This window comes from Bos indicus, chromosome 6, assembly GCF_029378745.1.
Source record: "Bos indicus isolate NIAB-ARS_2022 breed Sahiwal x Tharparkar chromosome 6, NIAB-ARS_B.indTharparkar_mat_pri_1.0, whole genome shotgun sequence".
Lineage (NCBI taxonomy): Eukaryota > Metazoa > Chordata > Mammalia > Artiodactyla > Bovidae > Bos > Bos indicus.
This window is the reverse complement of record NC_091765.1, coordinates 66,591,109-66,612,990: the sequence shown is the minus strand read 5'-3', so window position 1 is coordinate 66,612,990 and position 21,882 is coordinate 66,591,109. Positions and strand designations below refer to the sequence as shown.

The window sequence follows — 21,882 nt, the reverse complement described above, 5'->3', positions numbered from 1 at the left end:
CCAAACTATGGTGGAGGTAATGAAAATAATGGCAACTTTCTTTAAAAGGTCCCATGCAGGCACTGCTACATTTAGTGCCCCAACCCTGCAGCAGGCCACCACTGACCCATGCCTCCTCTGGAGACTCCTTGACACTCACGGTCAAGTCTGGGTCAGTCCCTTGTGGGGTCACTGTTTCTTTCTCCTGGGTCCTCGTGTGCACAAGGTTCTGTTTGTGCCCTCCAAGAGTCTGTTTCCCCAGTCCTGTGAAAGTTCTGGTGGCTCTATGGTGGGGTTTATGGCGACCTCCTCCAAGAGGGCTTATGCCATATCCAGGTCTGCTGCATAGGGAATATATTAGCTATTTCTTGCTGTATAGCAAATTACCCCAAAACCTAGTTGCTTAAAACAACAAACATTTGCTATCTCATGGATTTTGTGGGCCAGAAATCTGTGCTTAATGTCTCTGCTTCTAGGCCTTTCACAAGGTTGCAATAAAGGTGCTGGCTGGGACTTTGGTCTTCTTTGAAAGCTCAATTGAAGGAGAAGCTACTCCTAAGCTCACTCAAATTGTTGTAGGTAAGATTCAGTTTCCTCACATACTCCTGGATCAAGGGTTCAACTTCCTTCCTGGTTGTTCATTGGAGTGCTTCCTCAGTTCTTTGTCAAAAAGACATTTTGATGAGGTAATTCTCATCAACTGGTTTCCCTTAGAGCAAGTGAGAAATAGCAAGAAGAGCCAGCTGGACAGTAGCAAGTCTTTTTGAATCCTACTTTGAAACCTACATCTTTTCACTTTTGCTATGTTCTTTATCTTTGACGTGAGTTACTTGGTAGGGCCATACTCAAGGGAAGGGAATTATACATGATGTCAATTACTAGGAAATGAGACTCACTCAGATTCCTTTTAGAGGATGTCTGCACAGAGTACAGTGTTGAAACAAAAATCAGAGCTGGCAAGACTTTAAATGCAAGGCCAGTATGATTTGGGTTTTAAAGCACATGTTATTATTCACGAAAAGATTTAGGGGAGAAGCATTTTAGTACTGAGAATAAAACATTCACAAAAGCATTTGAAAGAATGTTAGTGATCAAATATCATGTGAGAGATTATCTTGACATTTGCTAATAAGAAAACCTCCCAGAGGTCATGGAACAGCTAAATTAAAATACTTGAGTTACATGACATATTAAATCAATTTAAAATACAAGTGAAAATCACAGTGAAAGAAATGGGGCAACCTACACTTAGGGTGTAAGTAAGTGTAAGAATTTCACTATCTGAGTTATGGAACATATAGTGTTCATATATACCCTCTCTCTTTGCCACCTCAGATTCCCCGACTAGTGGTGTGACTATGAGGAACAGAGTTGAGGTATGAGCAAGGTAGTCCTCAGGAGGTACTCTGGGCCAATGAGATAGAGGGAGAGATACAGAACATATACATCTCCACAGTTGTGTCTTGCTACAGCCGTGTCATGGTAATTTGCTCCTTGACCAGCCATGAGTTTTATTTGTATTTCTTGAACAGAGCACATGTGGGGCCAAAACAAGTGTTTAGAGTGTTAATAGGTGGCAAATTTGGGGGAACTGTAGTTGTCAATTGATGATCAAGACTTTCATCTTTCTATTTCTTTCTGTAAATAACTCTCTTATTTGTTCCATCATGGTTTTATGTCTATGTTTTCTTTGGAATTTGACGTTTTTTCCCAGAAAGACTCCCCTGGTGGCTCAGATGGTAAAGCATCTTGCTTACAGTGCAGGAGACCTGGGTTTAATCCCTGGGTTGGGAAGATCCTCTGGAGAAGGAAATGGCAACCCACTCCAGTACTCTTGCCTGGAAAATCCCATGGACAGAGGAGCATTGTAGGCTACAGTCCATGAGGTTGCAAAGAGTCAGACACGACTGAGAAACGTCACTTTCCCCAGAGATAACAAGGATTTATTCCAGTTGTTAATTTCTAACTTAGCCCAAATTTAAGTCATGTGTGTTGTAAATTAAGTAGTGACTCTGACTAGTTGACTGACTTCTTCCTTCTCCTAGCAATGGAATCTGAATGCAAAGTACTATTTTCACTGAACAAAAGCAAAACTATTTTGGATAGGTAGGTAAAAGATGGACCTCCAAAAACATTAAACACTTTTAACTATGTACCAGGTGTATTAAGATGTTGTATATCTTATTAATCCTCACAACCAGCCAAAGAACCTGAAGATGGAAAAGGTCTAGTGAACTGGCTGAGATCACAGAATCAGGAAATGCAAGAGTAGGAATGTGGACTTAGTCTGATGTATAGTCCAGCCCTTAATCCCTGTGGAAAACAACCTTCCACAGTTGGTGCTGCAGTGGAAGTGAAGAGAAGGTGAAGAGGTCTAAGAAAGTAATGGTTGGTGGCTGGCTATTAAAAGGTTTATATAAACTGAAAGACAAAAGTAAAATTTACAAGATGCTTATAAATACATTGTGAAATAATCCTTCATATGATGTATAAGGAAATGTAACCACTGATTTTTAAAGCCATCTTAGTGAGTTCTGAGGCAATAAGAAGATCTGTAAAATAAGAGCTAGAACTTCAGTTAAAATCTTGTGAGAAAGCAATGCATAGTAAACACGAGACTCTTACAGGAATGTGATCTGGAGAAAAACAAGCTTTTATCTTTCTAAGAACTGGGGACCATTTGTCTCTTGTGTAAGCCAAGGGTCTTTGATGGCAGTGAGCACAGCACATCAGTCAGCTACAACTCTTATGCTGTGGAGAGTCTCAGGCTTTACTGTACATCATTTATTTCCCTGAAAGTGAAAGTTGCTCAGTCGTGTTCGACTCTTTGCAACCCCATGGACTGTAAAGAATTCTCCAGGCCAGAATACTGGAGTGGGTAGTCTTTTCCTTCTCCAGGGGATCTTCCCAACCAAGGGATTGAACCCAGGTCTCCCACACTGCAGGCAGATTCTTTACCAGCTGAGCCACCAGAGAAGCCCAAGAATACTGGAGTGGGTAGCCTATCCCTTCTCCAGAGGATTTACCTGACCCAGGAATCGAACTGGGGTCTTCTGCATTGCAGGCAGATTCTTTACCAACTGAGCTATTAGGGAAGACCTTATAATCTCAATTAAAAAGAAAAAACCTAGGCTACTTTTATTTTAGTACCTAGAGCAAAATCTTCTCTGCAGCTACTCTTACATTGTGTCAGAATGTTTACAAGATATTTTCAGAAAGAGGGAGACCTACTTACACATGCTGATGGTAGAAATCCTTGTTTGGTGAGACGCCAACCTCCAAATTCTGTTGTCCATTCTAAAATGTTACCATATGACATATCTTGCAAAGTGCCATTGTTTCATACATTTTGGTTAAGTATTTTTGAAGCCAATTAACTCTTTTCTTCATTACAAAATAAAAGTTTTCTTTAGCCTTTGGGAGCAGTCTGCTCTAAGAATATCTTTGTTTAATTATGAGACTGTTTATTTTGTGCTTTCACAATCTAATCTTTATGAGATTTAGATTCAAAGAACTGACAGGAAACAAGAGGGAATACCAAGTATGGTTGCTGTTTGGCTTAGGTTGTAAGGCCTTGACAAAGGAAAATAGCTGGAAAACCACTTTAGCTCTGGTCTTTAGACTTTCTTGGAAAAAGCAACATTAATGGTACAAGAAAATTAATGTTAGTCATCCAGAATTATATGATACAAAACTATACAGACAAAAGGGAAAAATAAGTTCCTGCTTGGAAGAAAGGAAATAAAAATTATAGATATTCTTGCCTAAATAGTAGGGTGTTGAGGACTGGTATGAATTTTGAGATTTTCCTGGTGGCTCAGACAGTAAAGAATCTGCCTTCAATGTAGGAGGCCTGGGTTCGATCCCTGGGTTGAGAAGATCCCCCGGAGAGAGGAATGGCTACCCACTCCAGTATTCTTGCCTGGAGAATTCCATGGACAGAGGAGCCTGGTGGCTACAGTCCACAGGGTCTTGAGAGTTGGACACGACTGGGTGACAAACATATCATCATCATGGATTCTGCAGGTTGAATATTGAACTAAATTCAGTCACTGTTGTTGTTTAATCATTAAGTCGTGTTTGACTCTTGGCGACCCCTGGGACTGTAGCCTGCTAGGCTCCTCTGTCCATGGCATTTCCCAGGCAAGACCACCATAATAGGTTGCCACTTCTTTCTCCAAAGTTAATTGTACTCCATTTATAAAGTCTCTTTTGTCATGGAAGATGATATATTCCTAGATTTATAAGTTATGGAGATTAGGATCTGGATGTCTTTGTGAAAGTTATAATGCAGCCTGTCACAAGATGCCATAAGGTCACTTCTTACCCTCTGACCTCACAGTTGGGACCTTTTAAAAAGGAATTTGGCAAAGTTATGGATAATTTACTGCATTATAAATATGACATTGTTTTTTTACTATTGAAATATAGTTGATTTGGAATATTAGTTTCGGCTATACAACATAGTGATTCAGTATTTTTTATAGATTATGCTCCATTATTGCAAAATAATGACTATATTTCCCTGTGCTGTATGGTGTGTCCTTGTTATTTATTTATTTTATACATAGTAGTTTGTATCTCTTAATCCCATACCCCTATCTTGCCCTGCCCCATCTACTCTCTCCCCTTTGGTATCCACTAGTTAGTTTTCTGTATCTGTGAGTCTATTTCCATTTTATTATATACAGTCATTTGTTTTATTTTTCAGATCCCACATAAAAGTGATAACCTACAGTATTTGTCTTTCTTTGTCTGACTTATTTCTAAGCATAATACTCTCTAATATGTCTGTGTTGCAAATGGCAGAATTTCATTTTTTCTGAATTCTACTCCATTGAATACACACACACACACACACACACATACACACCATCTTTGACAGACTGACATCTTGTTGAGGTTAGGTTAGGTTGCTTTCATAACTTGGGAAATGTAAATAGTGCCTCTATGAACATTGGGGTACACATATCTTTTCAAATTAGTGTTTTCAGGTTTTTTGAAAAATGTTCCCAGAAGTGGAATTGCTAGATCATGTAGTAGTCCTACATTTAGTTTTTTGAGGACCCTCCATGTGGTTCCCACAGTGGTCGCACTGATTTACATTCCCACCAGCAGTGTTCAAGGGTTTCCTTTTCTCCACATCCTCACCACCATTTGGTATTTGTTTTCTTTTTGATGATACCCTTTCAGACAGATGTGAGGTTATATCTCACTGTGGTTTTGATTTGCATTTCTCTAATAATTAGAGATGTTGAGCATATTTTTATATGCCCGTTAGCTGTTGGTATATCTTCTTTGGAAAAATGTCTATTCAGGTTCTCTGCTCTTTTATTAAATTAGTTTTTTTTTTGTTTTGTTTTGTTTTCAGCTGTTTATATAGTTTGAATATTAACCATTATTGGTCATATTAGTTGCAAATGTTTTCTCCCATTCAATTAGTTGTCTTCTCCTTTTGTTCCTGGTTTCCTTTGCTGTGCAAAAGTTTTTAATTTTAATTAGGTACCATTTGTTTATTTTCCTTTTTATTTCTTTTGCCTTAGGAAACAAATCCAATAAAGTATACAATTTATGTCAAAGATTGTTCTTTCTTTTCTTCTAGGAGTTTTATGGTTTCGGGTCTTATATTTAGGTTTTTAATCCACTTTGAGTTTGTTTTTATATGTGATGTAAGGAAATGTTCTAATCACATTCTTTTACATGTAGCTGTCTAGTTTTCCCGGCACAAGTTGCCAAACCAGGATTTGAACCCAAGACCTATGTCTTGAGTATGTTTTATATAAATGCTTTTTACACTTACTTTTACTTTAAACCACTCATACTCATGCTCACAACAAGAATAATTCAAGTAGCACTCCATTTAATAAATTGGAAATTCCAAAATGCTCTTTTCTTCTCTTTTATCTCTAGCTTTCTTTAGAGAGATTAAAAAGCTATATGAAAGTTAAAAAAACAGTACAACAAACACCTGCTCTCTTCCCTTAGATTCAACAATTGTTAACATTTTACCACATTTGCTCATTCTCTTTCTTTCTATGCCTGTGTGTATGTGTGAGTATGTGTCTAATCAAATATATATAGTATATCTGTGAACAATTTTAAAGTAATTGCAGTGTTCATGATGGTTTACTCCTAAATGCAGTAGCATGAATCCTTTAAGAATAAATATATTTCACACTATAACAAAATAATACAACCATTATTACAGCCAAGAAATTTAACTTTGAATATTTCATCTATACTAAATATTGTCCAGTTACTTCAAAACTTTTATAACTGTTGCTTTTTTGAACAGTTCAGAATTGGATCAAGGATCAGATAGTGTATTTTATTGCCAATTTAGTCTTTTTAGTTTAGTCTAATACTTCACCCTTTTTTTTTTCCTTTCTGGACATTGGCATAGTTGAAGAGTTCAGGTCAGCTTTTTTATAGAATGTCTCATAATCTGGATTGATTTTATTGTTTTGCAAGATTACATACAGCTTTCACACTCTTAGTAAGAAAACAGCTTGAGGGATATGTACTTCCCATTGCTTCAAACTAAAAGTCACTTAGTGTAAATTTATATTATTATTTTTGGTGCTAAGTGAGATCACTTGGTTAAGGTACTGTCCACCTCTCTTTTTATCCAGATCTTATTACTTATCATTTGAATGACTTTTTTCATCTAGACTCAACTCTGAATCCTAGAGTAGACACTGCTTGGTGGTACACACTTAACCTGTTGCCAGCCTCTCCCTGACTCGCTGGAGGTACTCTAGTTCCTGTAAGAGAGTCAGTGAGATGCAGCAAGCCTGGGACTTCTAGGAAAGTTTTGCCTTCCTAATAAAGGACTTCCCTGGTGGCTCAGACAGTAAAGCATCTGCTTACTATGTGGGAGACCTGGGTTCGATCCTTTGGTTGGGAAGATCCTCTGGAGAAGGAAATGGCAACCCACTCCAGTACTCTTGGCTGGAAAATCCCATGGACAGAGAAGCGTGGTAGGCTACAGTCCATGGGGTTGCAAAGAGTCGGACACGACTGAGGCAGTGATAAATTGGCACCAACCTCCTTCACTCTTTTCCTACTGGATCAAATGTAAATGTGGTCAAAAAGGAGAAAGAATTACAGAGAACAGTTGTAGGACCTTCACTGAGTTGCTAAAACCAGCATCCACAGCCATTTACCTTTAGGATTTATTGTGTGAGAAAAACAGACTCACTTTTTTAAAAACCTAGTTCCATTTTCTATTTCTTGCAAGAAGAATCCATCCTAACTGACTGAACCCACCATGAGAAGAATACTAGTCTTGGAATGAAGATCCATCTGTACACTTTGATCAAATACTGAAGGACGGTGTGGCACAATTATTCAGTACAGTTCCACTACAGTTTTGTCAACCTCAGTCAGACCATGAATCCATTCTATACTCTTTTTAGTTATGTTTGGTGAACTCTCTCCTACTGCATTCAAGAGGCTATTCCATATCTTCTTTATTCTTCTTAAGTTCCCTGGATGATAGCCACTAAATGCGGATGTTGCCTATCAGATATTCTCAACCAGAAAAGGGATCCTCTTCCCTTCCCCGACAATGCTTGCATACTCATTTTTAGTTTTTTGTTTGAGTTAAAACTCTCAATTGTTTCCAGAATTCTTACCGCCTCTCACCAATGCCAGGGCTTTAATCAGTCAATTATTTATCCTGTCTTTCAGATTTCTACTTGCCCTTTTCTGAAATAGTTCTTTCGTTATACCCTATAAACATGTTCCAGGCTTTGCAATACAAGCAAATAGACACACAAACAAACACCTGCAAATAATGATAACAAAACTATTCTCCTGGCCATGCCTCTTGTCCTAGCCACTGCCTTCTCTCTTTCCTGCCCTTCTTGGAAGACTGTCTTCTCAGTTGGAAGAAGTAACTCTCCTAACACACAACTCAATCACTGCACTTGGCCTTCTGCACTCAGAGGTCACCACTGACTGTCTTACTGCCAAATCCAAGGCCACCTTCCAGTTCTTACCTTATGAATCTCTCTGAAGGACAGGACTTGCTTGATGACTCATTGCTTCACAAAACTCTCAGTTCTCTTGGTTTACATTCTACTGCTTTCTTATTGTTTTCCTTCCATTTTTATGACTTTCCCATTTCTTTCTTACTTTTTTCAGTGAACTCACTCTGTTTTGTCTATTCCTCAAATGATGACATTGCCCTCAGTGTCCTCTGAGGCCCACTGCTCATCCTGTACACATCTGTTCTCTAAGTAGTGGTAGATTTGATTTTCTACTTGCTCTCCCCTGCCCTGCATTTGGCCATTCTTCCTGACTAATGGCCATATTTACCAATAGTGGCCACAGGCCCACCACTAAATACTTGTGTTTGGAACCACAGAAGTAATATTTTGGCAGAAATAACATATTTCAATCTCATTTTTCACCAGCTCCTCTTCATTGTCCCACATTGGCTTCCCAGATTCCCCAGTAATCTTCAACTTGTCAACTCAAGTAGTGCTTCAGGAGACCCTATTAGAGACTTCTGTGATGCTCCAGCATTCCCATCTAGAATCTAACGTCCACACTTACTCTCAAAATGAGTAAGGTCTTATTCCTTTAATAAACCCCTTATTCCCAAATACTCATAACTTTGTTTATACTTTGTTGGACATCATCACCTAGCTGGAGTTACATGTGAGAGATAAATAAACTTTCTCTTGATTAAAGCAGTATATTTTTGAGTTTCTTTGATACATGAGTCTAATCTGTATCTTTATTAATCAGAGATGATGATGATGATTTTGGACATATTGATTTGAGGTGCTTACTGACACTGAAGTGGAGATTTGAGATAAACTGGTGAATCATCAAATCTGGGTCTCAGAGAGAGGTGAGGGTAGGTGATATTTCAAGCCATGAATGGAACCGGTTGTAGATTGAGAACAACGTTTAGCACTGAAGGGGAGTTCAATATTCACAGATATGGTAGAGGACACAGAATCAGTAAGGATATTGAGAAGTGGTGAGTCAGTTAGAAAGATATAATTAAAGTTTAGAGGGTATGACATCCTTAGAGCAAGAGAATATAACGTTTTAAGAGAAAGAGCTTGAATAAATGCTCCTCAGAGGTCTAGTCAGAAGATGGATAGCATTCCACTGACATTAGCAAGATGAAGTTTCACTATCACCTTGATAAGTGGATTGTGGGTGAGTGGAATATCCAGAGGAAGTGGAAGCAACTCTTTTTTGGCTATACGGTATGAGGTGCTAGTTGGAGTATGCGGGGAGTCAAAAATATTTTACAGCATTCTGTGTTATGTAAGGTGTAGTCCAGTAGAAAAAGGGAAAAGTTGGTAATGTAGGAAAAAAAGGGGGGGGGGGTACTGTAGAATCAAAGTCCTTGAGTAGACAGAGGGGATAGGAGCCAGTGCCTATGTAGAGCCCTTGTCTTTAGATGACTGAAGCCCATACTCTTCATCCCTCATAACTGTAGGGTGTCAGTCTATGTGTGGATGTTTTCAAAGACTTGGTCAATTTGCTGCTGGAAAAAATGTGGTCATTGTTTTCTTAATTTGCTTATCAGTGAAATATAGGCAAGAAGAAGTGCTACAAGTGGGTAAATATTGAAGACTTGAGGAGAGAAGAAAAGATGTGAAATAGTAGTCTCAGAGCAAGGAAGAGGCATTTCAGAAAAAGCAGTAGGACTGCTGGACGGCGCTGAAGGCTTCTTAGAGTTCGGTTAGACATTCATGATTTAGTTATCACTCTTAGGTTTTCCCTCTAAGTCACGCTTCTTCATTCATACAGGTGTGGGGTAATTGTGTTTATTCAAGGTTAGAGATTTTTCTAGGCAAATATTATGGAACAGGAATAAGGGAGTTGAGTACATATGCAAATGAATGATCAGAGTGATGAACAATGAATTCTAAGCTTGGTAAGAAGCAAATTGAGTTCATTGTTGGGAGGAGGCTCAATGAATTTGAAGGTCAATGGGATTGATTACTGAAGAGTTTTTATTGGAGTGCTGGGAGGAATTAAGAGAGATAAGGTTACTGAATTTGTTAACTAGTGGAGAGAAACTCTAAGAAGTTTGATGCTCTTCGGAAGCCCTCTCAGGTAGAGACAAAATCCTATAAACTGGTTGCTGCTATAGATACCAGCATTTCCCAAATGCCAAAGAATGCTCAAACCACCGCACAAGTGCACTCAGCTCACACGCTAGTAAGGTAATGCTCAAAATTCTCCAAGCCAGGCTTCAGCAATATGTGAACCGTGGACTTCCTGATGTGCAAGCTGGTTTTAGAAAAGGCAGAGGAACCAGAGATCAAATTGCCAACATCCGCTGAATCATAGAAAAAGCAAGAGAGTTCCAGAAAAACATCTATTTCTGCTTTATTGACTATGCCAAAGCCTTTGACTGTGTGGATCACAATAAACTGTGGAAAATTCTGAAAGAGATGGGAATACCAGACCACCTGATCTGCCTCTTGAGAAACCTGTATGTAGGTCAGGAAGCAACAGTTAGAACTGGACATGGAACAACAGACTGGGTCCAAATAGGAAAAGGAGTACGTCAAGGCTGTCTATTGTCACCCTGCTTATTTAACTTCTATGCAGAGTACATCATGAGAAACGCTGGACTGGAAGAAACACAAGCTGGAATCAAGATTGCTGGGAGAAATATCAATAACCTCAGATATGTAGATGACACCACCCTTATGGCAGAAAGTGAAGAGGAACTAAAAAGCCTCTTGATGAAAGTGAAAGTGGAGAGTGAAAAAGTTGGCTTAAAGCTCAACATTCAGAAAACGAAGATCATGGCATCTGGTCCCACCACTTCATGGGAAATAGATGGGGAAACAGTGGAAACAGTGTCAGACTTTATTTTTCTGGGCTCCAAAATCACTACAGATGGTGACTGCAGCCATGAAATTAGAAGACACTTACTCCTTGGAAGGAAAGTTATGACCAACCTAGATAGCATATTCAAAAGCAGAGACATTACTTTGCCAACAAAGGTTCGTCTAGTCAAGGCTATGGTTTTTCCTGTGGTCATGTATGGATGTGAGAGTTGGACTGTGAAGAAGGCTGAGCACTGAAGAATTGATGCCTTTGAACTGTGGTGTTGGAGAAGACTCTTGAGAGTCCCTTGGACTGCAAGGAGATCCAACTAGTCCATTCTGAAGGAGATCAGCCCTGGGATGTCTTTGGAAGGAATGATGCTAAAGCTGAAACTCCAGTACTTTGGCCACCTCATGCGAAGCGTTGATTCATTGGAAAAGACCCTGATGCTGGGAGGGATTGCGGGCAGGAGGAGAAGGGGACGACAGAGGATTAGATGGTTGGATGGCATCACTGACTCGATGGACGTGAGTCTCAGTGAACTCCGGGAGTTGGTGATGGATAGGGAGGCCTGGTGTGCTTTGATTCATGGGGTCACAAAGAGTTGGACATGACTGAGCGACTGATCTGATCTGATCTGATAGTCACATGCATACTATCTTCACAGTTTTTGCCATATAATTATAACAATAAAAATAATAATAGTGATAATTTGTATTCAGTATTTGCTATATGCAGATACTATTCTAAATTTTAAATAATTTAATCCTCACCATAATGTTATGAAAGTAAAGTGATGGAAATAGAACTGCCTTATGATCCAGCAATCCCACTGCTGGGCATACACACTGAGGAAACCAGAAGGGAAAGAGACACGTGTACCCCAATGTTCATTGCAGCACTGTTTATAATAGCCAGGACATGGAAGCAACCTAGATGTCCATCAGCAGATGAATGGATAAGAAAGCAGTGGTACATATACACAATGGAGTATTACTCAGCCATTAAAAAGAATTCATTTGAATCAGTTCTAATGAGGTGGATGAAACTGGAGCCTATTATACAGAGTGAAGTAAGCCAGAAGGACAAACACCAATACTGTATACTAACGCATATATATGGAATTTAGAAAGATGGTAACGATAACCCTGTATACGAGACAGCAAAAGAGACACTGATGTATAGAACAGGCTTATGGACTCTGTGGGAGAGGGAGAGGGTGGGAAGATTTGGGAGAATGGCATTGAAACATGTGAAATGTCATGTATGAAATGAGATGCCAGTCCAGGTTCAATGCACGATGCTGGATGCTTGGGGCTGGTGCACTGGGACGACCCAGAGGGATGGTATGGGGAGGGAGGAGGGAGGAGGGTTCAGGATGGGGAACACATGAGAAATAAAGGAATAAAAAATTTAAAAAAAATAAAATAAAATAAAATGAGAAAAAAAAAAAAAGAAAGTAAAGTGAAAGTTGCTTGGTTGTGTCTGACTTGCTGCGACCCCATGGACTATGCAGTCCATGGAATTCTCCAGGCCAAAATACTGAAGTGGGTAGCCTTTCCCTTCTCCAGGGGATCTTCCCAAACGAGGAATTAAACTGGGGTCTCCTGCATGGCAGGCGGATTCCTTAATAGCTGAGCTACCAGGGTGGATACTATTATTGTGTCCATTTTACAGATAAATACATTTCACAGGTAAAATTACTGAGGTATGGAGAGTTTAAATAACTTATTAAAGTCACTTGATCCCAGGGAGTCTGGTTTGAAATCTGTCCTAACCAGTGTATATATGGCCTCCTAATAGTTGTATCACTGTGCTGTGATTTTCTTATTATTTTCTTTTAATAGACGCATTATATTAATACATTTTTAATAAAAATTCACACCATTGCACAGAATAAAAACAAGTTAGTTTAAATAATAAAAAGTAAGTGTAAGGTGATCATAATAAAAATAACGACATTATCCAATTCCAGCTAGCCAATTGTTGTTTGTTGTTCAGCTGCTAAGTCACGTCTAACTCTTTGAGACCCCATGGACTGCAGCACACTAGGCTTCCTTGTCCTTCAGTATCTCCCAGAGGTTGATTAGGCATATGTCCACTGAGTCAGTGATGCTATCTAACCATATTATCCTCTGTCACCTTCTCCTTCTGCCTTCAATCTTTATCAGCAGCAGCTAGTCAATGCTATATACCAAAGGCTCAGAGAGAGTGGCTTGCTTTTTACATATTACAAAGAAGATTAGCAATTGTTGGAGGGAGATGAAAGATTTGTGCAGGTTGGGAAAAATTACAAAAGACTGAAATCGGCCAAAAAGATAACCTTTCTGTGTTATCTCAGCCTTGTATTGTTCTTTCAGTTACTTTACAACTTAATAAATTGTAGAAAATGATGATAATGCAAATGGTTCTGATCCATAGAAACACAAATTGATTGTGTCGAGCAAATTGAAATTGATTACTGCCTAGTGAACAGACCCATTTTGCTTCTACTTGTAATTTCATTTCAGCACTCCTTATTTGTCTATATATGTGGAGTTCTTTGAACATTCCTTTGAACTGGTTGTAGCATCTGACTGGTTCCCTTATTAATCACTAAGTTAAATTTTTCACATACATTCATTTTATATTGGTGGTGGTGGTGTTCAGTTGCCCAGTCACGTCCGACTCTTTGTGACCCCTTGGACTGCAGCACGAAATGCCTCCCTGTTCCTCACCATCTCCCGAAGTTGGTCCAAGTTTATCTTCATTTTGTCGGTGATGCAGCCCAGCCATCTCATCCTCTGATGCCCTCTTCTCCTTCTGCCCTCAATCTTTCCCAGCATCAGGGACTTTTCCAATGAGTTGTCTGTTCACGTCAGATGACCAAAATACTGGAGCTTGAGCTTCAGCATCCGTCCTTCCAGTGAATATTCAGAGTTGATCTCCCTCACAATTGACTGGTTTGATCTCCTTGCTGTCCAAGGGGCTTTCAGGAGTCTTCAGCACACAGTTCAAAGGCATCATTAATATTGGTAGAAGAGTCATCATTTTACTTTTTACAAAATCTGTCCTTCAACACATCAAACAGATTTTTCTCCCTTTTGTTATCAGAAAGATGGGTAAGTCTTGCAAAGGGAAAATTTCCTTACTGAGTGTTTCAATACTATTTAATATTATTGTCCTTTAATTTCTAGAATTCACTCTCCAGACTAAAGTCATGCAGTGTCCACCACCACTAACAAGCAGCTCACACTGTGACAACATTGAACTGGATACTATCTCTCAGGGTTGTCTGCACTTTAGGTCACCTTTGGAAGTTAAAATTTGCAGCTACAACAACCAATTATACTTAGTTGTGATTTCTAAGAGACATATAGTTGAAAAGATGAAAGACAAGCCAACATCAGTCATAAGGTATGCATGAGGATCTTACAAACTTCTAGACAGGGACTTGACCCAGGCTGGGTGGTGGAGGGGAGTGGTATGTGAGAGAGGCTTCCTGGAGGAGGCTGTAGGTGGGACAAAGAACAGTGAGGCAGTAACTGATGGATACACTGTAACATAAAGTAAAAGTGCCCTGTGCAAGCATCTAGAACCACACCGGTGTGTGGTTTTATAGACTGACAGACATACAGAACAGACTCATGGTTGCTAAAGGGGAGGGAGGTGGGGATGAGGGAGGGGTGGATTGGGAGTTGGGATTAGCAGATGCAAACTATTATACATAAAGTGGATAAACAATAAAGTCCTACTGTATAGCACAGAGAACTATATTCAATATCCTGTGATAAACCATAATGGAAAAGAATATGAAAATGAGTACATATATATATATATATATATATATATATATGTAAAACTGAATCACTTTCCTGTATAGCAGAAATTAATAACACATTATAAGTCAACTATAGTGAAGAGGAACTAAAAAGCCTCTTGATGAAAGTGAAAGTGGAGAGTAAAAAAGTTGGCTTAAAGCTCAACATTCAGAAAATTAAAATCATGGCATCCAGTCCCATCACTTCATGGGAAATAGATGGGGAAACAATGGAAACAGTGAGAGACTTTATTTTTGGGGGCTCCAAAATCACTGCAGATGGTGACTGCAGCCATGAAACTAAAAGACGCTTACTCCTTGGAAGGAAAGTTATGACCAACCTAGATAGCATATTCAAAAGTAGAGACATTACTTTGCCAACAAAGGTCCATCTAGTCAAGGCCATGGTTTTTCCTGTGGTCATGTATGGATGTGAGAGTTGGACTGTGAAGAAAGCTGAGCGCTAAAGAATTGATGCTTTTGAACTGTGGTGTTGGAGAAGACTCTTGAGAGTCCCTTGGACTGCAAGGAGATCCAACCAGTCCATTCTGAAGGAGATCAGCCCCGGTATTTCTTTGGAGGGAAATGATGGTAAAGCTGAAACCCCAGTACTTTGGCCACCTCACGCGAAGAGTTGACTCATTGGAAAAGACTCTGATGCTGGGAGGGATTGCGGGCAGGAGGAGAAGGGGACGACAGATGATGAGATGGCTGGATGGCATCACTGACTCGATGGGCATGAGTCTGAGTGGACTCGGGGAGTTGGTGATAGACAGGGAGGCCTGGCGTGCTGCGATTCATGGGGTCGCAGAGTTGGACATGACTGAGTGACTGAACTGCACTGAACTGATACTTCAATGAAATACATTTTTAAAATTCAAATAAATAACTTTTAAAAAAGCAGAAGCAGTTTGAGAACCCAACCATATTCTATTAAGATGGACATTGAAGATATTTATGAAAGAAAAAAAAAGTGTGCTTTTAGAGAACTGGAGCAGTGCAGCATGATTAGAAAATGAATTTTGATGTACCAATTAGAGTTGGGACTGGGAGGTAGGTAAAAGGGCTTTTGTAGTCAGTGACTTTAAAATTTTTTCATAACTTGACTTTCTAATAAGAAATGCATTTTACTTTTCAACTCAATAAAACACACAAAACATATTTAAGAAAAGTTTCATGAAGCAGCATTTACCCTTAATACTTACAATGCACTTTGCTCTATTCTGTCCTAGCCTATTTCACTCATTTGTAAAAATGCTTCTCATCACCGACTAAATTAGTATTACTCATCAATGTACGGCTGCATTTTGACCCACATTGGGTTTTGTTTATTTATTATTAAACTAAGAAACTTGGACTTTTCACCCTGAAATGTTTAAGCATAGACGTGACCTGATACTCAAATGCTTAGTATTTGTTTGTTGACTAACTGAATGAATGATTGAACCATCCATCCATCCTTCCATCCATCTATTCATCCACCCAACCAAAGATCCCAGAAAAAGTGGGTAGAATATGGACTTTTCTATGCTCAGATCCCACTTCAGCTTGGTTCCGCAAGTGATTCAGAAAAGAAGATGCAAATAAGAATAATGAAAACGAGCAATATAGTACCTAGTGTTCTGGCTGCAGGAACAGGAGTACAGCTTGTGCTTGCTGACCCCCAGAGGCCGTTTTTAATGAGCAATGAGACAGTTCATCTAAGTCACGAATTGTTACCATAGCTTCTGTTTCCTTAGAAACAGGGCAACTGGTAAAGCTCTTGGCTCTAAAGACCACGGTAAAATATCCAGTAGCCAGATGGTCTGGCAATTGAAATTGTCATGCCTTTGTGAACATTTATCATGAATTGGCATCACATGGGAAAAGAAATTCTTTCAAGTGTGAATCGAGCAGGGATGGAAAAGTGTGATCAGTGGGGGTTTGTTGGTAATTGGCACTGAGGGGCAGGTAAAAGGCAGAAACCTGGGGACTAAAATGCCGCCCAGTCCAGCAATTCCTAGCTGACTTCTGTCTTCATTGTTCCTGTTGCATTCTTACCCTTCAAGCCCTACACTTGAAATAAATGCTGTTTCCATCCTCACAGTGTCCAGGAACAAATGAAATTTTGAGCACTTTCAAATCCTTCTTAAAGAAAATGAATTTCTTACATATCTCCTACAAACGAAAAATGCTAAGCACCACTGGCCAGGAGACAGACTAAGTATTTTATATTCCCTGGCATATATTTCAGAGATTTTTGTGCTTTGTCAATGCCCCTGCCTCTGGCAAAATACTTACTAGACAATTATTTCTGAAGAGGCCATGTTGTAAGATACTAAAGCAGTAATAATAATAACTTGCAGTTATTAAGTGTCAACTATGTGCCAGGCAGTGTTACTAAACACTTAACCTTATGAAAGCCGGTATAAGGCACATACTAGTATTAATCTCATTTTGCAGATGAAGAAACTGAGGTTTAGAGAGTTACTTAATCTGGTTAAGGTTACAGCCAGTAATTTGAGTGAAGGAAGAACAGAGTCTGTGCTCTGAGCCACTATACAACTTTGCCACATGTCTTCCCAAATATAAGTGGTAGAGTGCAGAAGTTTTAGAGTAGGACTTGGTAAACTCTGTGTTGTGGACTTTATTCATAGTCAGGTTAAACCTGTGGACACCTTCTCAGAAAAGGTATAGGTGCAAAAATGCAAAGAAAGAATCATTGTAACAATCATTGTAAAATATAATTAGCAAAGTTTAAGAAATATAGTAATATATGTACTCCTTTGGTAATATTTTAAATAAGATCAGGCAGAGGGTCAAATATCTAGCATAATTTTGAACTAGTAATTAGAACAATTAAGCCGAATTTTCTTTTTTAAAAAATAGAAACATTTTATTGGTTTTTCACACTTAAAATAATACACTTTTTTTAAAATTCAAGCAATACAAAAATCTTGAAGTTGGAAATTTTATCTATAATCTCATCTTTCAGAGAAAACTATTAACACTCTGCTGTATAACCTGTTAGGATTTTTTTTTTAACAAAATGCTTTTAAAGTATACTTTGGAAACTGCTTTTTGCACTGAATATGTCATGACATTTACCCCAATTTTCAATGATATTGAATTACCTGTACTAACGATAGTTAGAAAATCTGGTGTATTAGTGCTTTTTATCTGGTTAAAACTCCCATATACTGGTAATTCTATATTTGATGATTCAAAATTAGGGTCTGTTACTTACATATATTACGGAAAGAAATATTAAATTTCTAATAAAGGTTGGTGAAAATGAAATTCAAATCTTTCCCACCAAGTTCAAGGACCCCTAGAGTCTTATCCATGGGCTCTTCCAGGGTCCATGAACTCTAGATTAAGAGTGTTAGTTCTCCAATGGGGCCATTTTGTCCCCTCATCCCAGTGTCTGAGACCTTTGGTGATGTCTGGAAACATATTTGATTGTCATTTCAGGAATAGCAGACTATTGATTTCCAGTGAGTAGAGGCCAAGGATGCTGTTAAGTATTTTATGATGTGCAGGACAGCCCCATAGAACATAGACATAATTATGAAATATATCATGATAACCAAATATAAGAAAAGGATCATTTATTTAGCATTTAATCCCTGGGATGCACATACTATTGCAAGGGTTACGTTAGCTAGCGTTACTTTTGTTCAAAGTTTGAACACAGCAACTTGAGAAGAAAACTACTCTCTGAATTTGCTTCCATGTGTCATATTTTGGTGATTATTTTCTTTTACAAGCACTGGAAACACATCAAATAAAAGTAGCAAGACATTCATATTTCAAAACCACCTTTTTCCCCTACTGCTGACACAGAACAGAACTTTGTTTCTCCCTTTCATGCATATGGTAATCAGTTTGCTTTCCTTTGAACTAGATAATTGTAAGAATCACAGACTACCCAAAGCCTGTCCATGTATATTTATGTTCACTAACACAGTTACACAGGGATCAGCAGAAATACTACTGGTTCTGTTGGTTTAAATTAAATTCCTTAATCAATCCCCTGAGAAGTGTTATTGGGGAGGTAGCTGCCGAACGCGTATGAATCTTTTATGTGCTTCATTCTGTAAAGGTTTCTGGGAGGTCTGCAAATGTGAATTTTGCACAACAAAAATGAGTTGCTGACATTAGACAAGGCATCCAGTGGTTTCCTAATCTCAGAAACCTAATGACACAGAGTCGACACAGCCAAGCACAGATACTGTGAAGTTTTCTTGACTTAATTTCCCTCTACCTCCCTTAAGAGTAGCAGAAGCTAGCATCTGCTGATGGCTTCCTTATGCCAAGATTGTATTATTATTTAGTTCCCAGGATAACCGTGTTAAGTCAGAACTATCACCACTTTATCAGTTGAGGCAGCCATAGCTCAGAGACGTTGAGTAATTTGCCCAAGGTTACTTAGTTTGTAAGTAGCTGAAGGAGGATTCGAACCCAGATCTTTTTGGTTTGAAAGTACATAAGACCACTACTAGAGACCACCTCTCCTAATCTCACCCTATGTCTCTTCCCTGCCCCAGCAATGCTGTGACTATTTAGGTACTGCATTTGCAGCTGGACTAAGGGTGCAAGGGGCTCGACCACTCTGGAGTGATTGCTTCTCTTACAAAGGGTAACTGTAGATGTGAAGAGGAAATAAATGCCAATAGTACCCTTCATGGTTTCTTCTGTTCATGCTTCACTGAATTGTAGCCTAGTCCTTGCTCACTTCTTTGGGCAGGTAGCTGAATGTCAACCACTCATTGGTTTTAAAGGAAGTTGTCAAAATAGATGCAGAGAACAAAGTTGCATAAATTTTAGCTCTTGGACTTTTCAAAGACTTTATCTCAAGTACCATGTGAAAACGATTTGAGAACTTAGGGGCTTCCCTGGTGGCTCAGAGGTTAAAGCGTCTGCCTACAACGCGGGAGACCCGGGTTCCATCCCTGGGTCAGGAAGATCCCCCGGGGAAGGAAATGGTAACCCACTCCGGTATTCTTGCCAGGAGAATCCCATGGACAGAGAAGCCTGGTAGGCTACAGTCCATGGGGTCGCAAAGAGTGGGACACGACTGAGCGACTTCACTTCACTTCACTTCACTTCACTTGAAAACAATAATCTAGTCTTTGACCTTCTTCCTCAGACTGAAAAAGGAGTCTTCTTTGGCTGAATGAGGGTAGCCATTTGGTCAGTCCAAAAGGAAGAATCGCTAAACTCTGCATAGTGGGTACAGTTGGTCAGCAACACTGGGATGAGACTCCGTAGCCTTGTGAGTGAACATGGACAAAACCCAGGCTTTCAGCTCCTCTTCTCATCTCCCACTGGTGAGAATTCCACAGAGAGAGCAGCCAGTGTACTGTCTTGAATTTCTTGTTAGAGCAATGCCTGCCTATGTCCCTAAGATGTGTTCACCTCTCCATTTGGCTAACTTGAGTGGGTGAATAAACTGTGGAAAATTCTGAAAGAGATGGGAATACCAGACCACCTGACCTGCCTCTTGAGAAACCTGTATGCAGGTCAGGAAGCAACAGTTAGAACTGGACATGGAACAACAGACTGGTTCCAAATAGGAAAAGGAATACGTCAAGGCTGTATATTGTCACCCTGCTTATTTAACTTATATGCAGAGTATATCATGAAAAACACTGGGCTGGAGGAAGCACAAGCTGGAATCAAGATTGCCAGGAGAAATATCAATAACTTCAGATATGCAGATAACACCACCCTTAATGGCAGAAAGTGAAGAGGAACTAAAGAGCCTCTTGATGAAAGTGAAAGAGGAGAGTGAAAAAGTTGGCTTAAAGCTCAACGTTCAGAAAACGAAGATCATGGCATCTGGTCCCACCACTTCATGGCAAATAGATGGGGAGACAGTGAAAACAGTGGCTGATTTTATTTTTCTGGGCTCCAAAATCACTGCAGATGGTGACTGCAGCTATGAAATTAAAAGACACTTACTCCTTGGAAGGAAAGTTATGACCAACCTAGACAGCATATTCAAAAGCAGAGACATTACTTTGCCAACAAAGGTCCGTTTAGTCAAGGCTATGGTTTTTCCAGTGGTCATGTATGGATGTGAGAGTTGGACTATAAAGAAAGCTGAGCACCGAAGAATTGATGCTTTTGAACTGTGGTGCTGGAGAAGACTTTTGAGAGTCCCATGGACTGCAAGGAGATCCAACCAGTCCATCTGTTCATTGGAAGGACTGATGTTGGAGCTGAAACTCCAATACTTTGGCCACCTGATATGAAGAGCTGACTCATTTGAAAAGACCCTAATGCTGGGAAAGAATAAGGGCAAGAGGAGAAGGGGATGACAGAGGATTAGATGGTTGGATGGCATCACTGACTCGATGGACATGGTTTTGGGTGGACTCCAGGAGTTGATGATGGACAGGGAGGCCTGGCATGCTGTGGTTCATGGGGTTGCAAAGAATCGGACATGACTGAGCGACTTAACTGAACTGAACTGAACTGAGTGGGTGAAAATCTTCTCCACATGCTGGAATTGAGCACTGACATCATGTGACACTCACAGGCGTGATGAAGTTGCGTGGAGAAACAAACTTCTTGTCTAGGTAATGTGCAGTGATTGGAACCAGTGTGCAGCATCTAATAATTCATAAACAGTCATTGAGGATAATCCCTTCCATGCATAGATAATTTTATATTCCCTCTAAATGCTCAATAACTATTTTCTAATAAGTGTAAGGTCCCAGAGGGAGGGTAATAATAATGAGCCCAAGTCTATGGATGATCTTATACTGACTAAGGTAATTTACATACTAATTGTAAAAGCAGATAACATCAATTGAATTCTTAACTATTTGCCTGGGATTATGCTTAACATTTTATATAGATTATTGCTTATAATCTCCATTAAATCCTTATGAGATGATGTTGCTTTTAATCTTCATTTTATAGATGGAGAAACTGAAGCTTTGTAAAGACATTTAAATTTAGCAGAAGTCAGAAAACTGGCCAGAGGCCGAATTTGGATTTGAGTCAGGTAGTCTTGGTTGAGCAAGAAGGAGAAAAATAATGAATAAGAAGGTCACATAGTAAAGGGGGATGATGGGAGCATCCATCCATTTTTCCTGAAGAAAAAAATGTATTTTTGTGTGTATGTAAATACTTGTATACATATAAATGTGTATATGTATATAAAAGTGCACATGTGTATGTGCATGTGTAGAGAGACTCTTTCTTCAATATGTATGTATGTACACACACAAGCATATATATATATATATATATATATATATATATATCTGTGTTTATATATACAAATATATATATAC

The 21,882-nt window shown here is 39.2% G+C and overlaps 1 protein-coding gene across 1 annotated transcript in view; it reads right to left on the bottom strand.

Annotated features, from left to right (window-relative positions):
- Nucleotides 1-21,882, bottom strand: part of GABRB1 (gamma-aminobutyric acid type A receptor subunit beta1) — a 465,239-nt gene that overhangs the window by 153,682 nt on the left and 289,675 nt on the right. The gene's annotated exons all lie outside the window — the stretch shown is intronic.